Consider the following 5,668-nt stretch of genomic DNA (forward strand, 5'->3'; position numbering starts at 1 on the left):
AGCAGAGTTGACTTGATTAACAGATGTGGTGCACGTCATCTTCTGGAGTGGCTGGGAAGGAAAGAAAAGCATCTCAACGTGGAGGTGAGCTTCAGAAGCTGGCCATTCACTTGGCTACTCCAACCCAATTTGGTACCTTACTCTTTTCTCCCTGATACTTTCAAATATTTCACAGATTGAGATGTCATAGGTCCATGGAAGTAAAACTTCCTTTTGGAATTTGGTTTTAAATCCAGCCAGTTGGACTTCTATGCCATATATACCATTTGTTTTTATGGAAACAAAACCACACAAGTAGAAAAACAAGAGAGAGAGAGAGAGAGAGAGAAAGATTGCAGTCTTGGACTGATCCACTCACCCTCTGCTTTTAGAATGTTCTTCCTGATTCTCCCATCAGAAATCCTCCTACTGTTTCTAGTCATCAACCTGGGTGTTGCTCACTTCTCTGAGCTAGAGAATCAATTCCATTAATTCACCAAATCTCCACTAATTTTTGTGTCACACATTCCCCAGGCAGCCCTTTCACAAATGACTCCCTTTTGAATATTGATCTGTGTGTGATGTACTGCTTTACAGATATGGTGTCTCCCTTGTTATTCATAAAACGTCAGGAACCAGCTTGTGAGCAGGTGATACAGGATAAATCAAACCCCTCACTTTTTGTCTTCAGCAGAGGGCACTGTCACTGCACGACACCAGCTCCCCACACCAGACATGCCACAGTCATACATGGCCAATATTTCCACCCGATTTGGCCTGTTAATCATGGATATTCAAATTTTCAAATTCCACCATCTCTACAACACAGAAAGGTAGGCCACCTCTCTAGCAAATACAAAGGTAAATTCTGAATATGGGAGAAGAAAGTGTGTCAGAGAGTACAAGGGCAATTCTAGTAGGAAATTTTTAGAACAGTAAAACAAGTGCCTTTGTTGATGGTGATAGATGATTAACATACCATAACTAGAGGAGGGGAAGCTTAACACTGGAGAGCATAAACTCAGAGTGAGCCAGCTTGGAGTTCCAATCCTGACTCCTTCTCATGTCCTTAGTGAACTTCAGCAAACCACTGCACCTCTGTAAGCCTTAGTCTCCTGAAATGTTTCATAATTCCTTGGAATTTAGTGGCATGTTTAGCATAAGCTTGGTACATAATACTTACTCATAAATATTGGTCATCATTATTAGCTTTAATTATGATTCATCCAATTACTCGAGGCATAAACAAATATTCCTTCCATAAAAACCTGCGAAATCCTGAAATTAGCCAGACAATTTGGCAGTGAGGGATGTGATATGTTACGTACATAAATTAATTGATTTTGAGAACATCAGGAAACAGAAGATAAAGGGAGGTGACACAGGGACTGATGAGGATCAACAGCTTCTCCTCCATGCTGACAATATGCTTTTCTCTCTTCTAAGTGTTTTCATGCATTATCTCTCCAAATCTTCATGAGAATGTGAATATTTGTGTCCTATATTACACGTAAAGTACTTGTGGTTTAAAGATGTTTAATAACTGAAATAAAAATATGAGCAGTTAATTATAAATGAAGTAACATATTAATTTAACAATGTTAAATAAATTAGTATATCAATCAATAAATTAATATATCATATATGACTTCAAGGCCTTCCCAGGTTGTGCTAGTGGTAAAGGATCTGACTGCCAGTGTAGGAGTTGTAAGAGACAAGGATCCAATCCCTGGGATGATCGCCCAGAGAAGGGAATGGCACCTCACTCCAGCATTCTTGCCTGGGAAATTCCATGAGCAAAGGAGCCTGGCAGGCTATAGTCCTTGGGACCTCAATGACTTGGACATAACTGAACGACTGAGCACACACACACACATAAGGCTTGTTGACCTGAGTATGACTGAAAGACACATATTTACATGTTTCTCATAGGTTTCTTTGAATAAATATATGAGAGAAGAAATTTTAAACATGAATTGTATAGTTAACAATGTATGCCCTTCTGTACAAAAGGGGTATAGGACAGGGGATTAATGAAGGGATGAACGATTTACGAAAGAGGGGAGACTTGCACAGACTTATGGTAGCAGCATGCCATGAGTTAAAGAGGGCTTAACCTTTCAAAGGTTAAGAACCTTTCATTCTGTGTCCAAACAAGGAAAAAACACTGTTGAATTGGATTCAATATTCCTCTCAGATATTCACTGTTGATTATTTTGACAAATGCTTATTTCTTTTTTTTTTGTAGTATATTTATTTTTTTATTTATTTTTTAATTTTTTTATTAGTTGGAGGCTAATTACTTCACAACATTTCAGTGGGTTTTGTCATACATTGATATGAATCAGCCATGGATTTACACGTATTCCCCATCCCGATCCCCGCTCCCACCTCCCTCTCCACCCGATTCCTCTGGGTCTTCCCAGTGCACCAGGCCCGAGCACTTGTCTCATGCATCCCACCTCGGCTGGCGATCTGTTTCACCATAGATAGTATACATGCTGTTCTTTCGAAACATCCCACCCTCACCTTCTCTCACAGAGTTCAAAAGTCTGTTTTGTATTTCTGTGTCTCTTTTTCTATTTTGCATATAAGGTTATCGTTACCATCTTTCTAAATTCCATATATATGTGTTAGTATGCTGTAATGTTCTTTATCTTTCTGGCTTACTTCACTCTGTATAAGGGGCTCCAGCTTCATCCATCTCATTAGGACTGATTCAAATGAATTCTTTTTAACGGCATATTACTCAGCCATTAAAAAGAATTCATTTGAATCAGTCCAAATGCTTATTTCTATTGAAGACATGCAAAGTCTAGTTTTATAACAACTGAATTTGCTTTGGTAAAGAATGGGGGTCCTGTGACTTCAATATCTAAATTATTCCCCACCTCCAATGATCTCTATCTGCTTATACTAATAACACCTTATTTTTTAACAAATGTATCTCTCAGTTCAGTTCAGTTCAGTCGCCCAGTCAAATCCAACTCTCTGCGACCCTATGGACTGCAGCACCCCAGGCTTCCCTGTCCATCTCCAACACCCAGAGCATGCTCAAACTCATATCCATCCAGTCGGTGATGCTATGCAATCATCTAATCCTCTGTTGTTCCCTTCTCCTCCTGCCTTCAGTCTTTCCCAGCATCAGGGTCTTTTCCAATGAGTCAGTTCTTCACATCAGGTGGCCAAAGTATTGGAGTTTCATCTTCAGCATCAGTCCTTCCAATAAATATTCAGAACTGATTTCCTTTAGGATGGACTGGTTTGATCTCCTTGCAGTCCAAGGGACTCTCAACAGTCTTCTCCAACACCACAGTTCAAAAACTTCAATTCTTTGGTGCTCAGTTTTCTTTATAGTCCAAGTCTCACATCCATACATGATTACTGGAAAAACAATTCCTTTGACTAGATGGACCTAGTAAAGTAATATCTCTGCTTTTTAATACACTATCTAGATTTGTCATAGCTTTTCTTCCAAGGAGCAAGCATCTTTTCATTTCATGGCTGCAATCACCATCTGCAGTGAGTTTGGAACCCAAGAGAAGTAAATCTGTCACTGTTTCCATTGTTTCCCCATCTATTTTCCATGAAGTGATGAGACTGGATACCATTATCCTAATTCTTTGAATGTTGAGTTTTAAGTCAGCTTTTTCACTCTCCTGTTTCAATTTCATCAGGAGGCCATTTAGTTTCTCTTTACTTTCTGCCATAAAGTTCATATCATCTGTGTACCTGAGGTTATTGATATTTCTGCCAGCAATCTTGATTCAACTTTATGCTTCATCCAGCCCAGCATTTTGCATGATGTACTCTGCATATAAGTTAAATAATCAGGGTGACAATACACATTTTTTATGTATTCTGTGCTGCTATATGTATGCCTCGCTACCTGATATTATACTATGTATACTGTTTGTGATCATCTGAATTATCACCCAAGCTACATGAATTACACAAAGGCAAAAATTTCTGTTCTATTGCTGTATTCCCAGCAGGGACACAGATTTCACAGACTAGGAACTAAGGAACTTGAATCAAGGGGTCCAGCTGTGATGGTTTCTAAAGGAAAACACTTCTTTTGTTCCTTCAGGTTTCAGCATAAGGGCCTCATGATGACATGGGTTTGGGAAGGGAGGACCACATCAAGGGACCAGGAGGGTAACAAGCTTTCCCAGCACAGCTGCTAATAGTGCCCAGATAGAGGACAACAAGATTTGCTGGGTTCTTGTAATTTGGGCTATGGAATTGGAGCATGATAAATAACAAATATTCTAGTACATAACTAGACACAAGGCAATGGAAAGACTCAACCAAACCAGCAGTGTCTCTGAGTTCCTACTTCTGGGACTTTCCTCGCGGCCAGAGGACCAGAAGCCACTCTTTATCCTCTTCCTCATCATATACCTGGTCACCATAACAGGGAATGTGCTCATCATCCTGGCCATCCACTCTGATCCCCAACTGCACACCCCCATGTATTTCTTCTTGAGTGTCCTGTCTTTCATTGACATTTGCTTCTCAACAACCATTGTCCCCAGGATGCTGGTGAACTTCCTGTCAGAGAAGAAGACCATCTCCTATGCTGGATGTCTGACCCAGATGTATTTTACATTTGTCTTGGGCAACACTGATAGTTATCTTCTGGCAGCCATGGCCTATGACCGCTATGTGGCCATCTGTGACCCCTTTCACTATGTCACCATCATGAGCTGCCACACCTGTGTCCTGCTGGTGGCCTTCTCCTGCTCACTGCCTCACTTTCACACACTCCTACACATACTTCTGCTGAATCAGCTCACCTTCTGCAACTCCAAAGTTGTCCACCACTTCCTCTGTGACATCAACCCTCTGCTGAAACTGTCCTGCTCCTCCATATTTGTCAATGATCTCATAATAAAGACAGAAGGACTGGTGTTTTGGTGACCCCCTTCCTATGCATTGTTTTCTCGTATGCGCGAATCCTCGTAGCAGTTCTCAGGATCCCCTCGGCTGCTGGGAAACGCAAAGCCTTCTCCACCTGTGGCTCCCACTTTACTGGGGTGATCCTGTTTTATGGAAGCATCTTCTATGTCTATTTACAGCCCTTGTCCAGCTACACTGTTCGGGACCGAGTGGCGACACTTGTCTACACGGTTCTGTCCTCCATGCTCAACCCTTTCATTTATAGTCTGAGGAACAAAGACATGAAGAGGGGCCTGGGGAAGATGATGGGCAGGAGGAAATCCTAGCCAGAAGGAGGAAATCCTAGCCTTTTGGGGATATGTTCGTGGGTTTCTTTGAGGCTTAAATACTGTTTCTGATGGTTTCTGATACACATAATAATTTCTTGTAGGTCAGTAGATATGACTCATTTGTGTCATGGATGTTGGGTTGCACCCACTTCTTTACACATGCAACTACCAACCATGGATACTTTATGATGATTCAATAACAGGCTCCAGGTCTACCAAAATCTGGGCTCCCAGTTTTCATATATCTGCAGCTCTCTTCCTGTCTTCCTCTTCTCTAGGAAACCACATCTTTTTCATTGCTCCAAATGCTGTTGAGACCTTTGTTTCCCACTACATTTCCTAGAACTTAACATACATCTGTTCAATAACTTTTGATTCTCTTCATATAATGTGAGTTTAAATGTAACTTCAGTAATGAACTAGCTTTTTGAAAATATTTGCTGTGATTTATATAAAGA

The 5,668-nt window shown here is 40.7% G+C and overlaps 1 pseudogene; it reads left to right on the top strand.

Annotated features, from left to right (window-relative positions):
* The first annotated feature begins 4,275 nt into the window (after positions 1-4,275).
* LOC133065274 (olfactory receptor 1L8-like) lies at positions 4,276-5,207 on the top strand (annotated as a pseudogene).
* The last annotated feature ends 461 nt before the right edge of the window (positions 5,208-5,668 follow it).

Source organism: Dama dama, chromosome 11 (genome assembly GCF_033118175.1).
Source record: "Dama dama isolate Ldn47 chromosome 11, ASM3311817v1, whole genome shotgun sequence".
In the NCBI taxonomy this organism is placed as follows: Eukaryota; Metazoa; Chordata; class Mammalia; order Artiodactyla; family Cervidae; genus Dama; species Dama dama.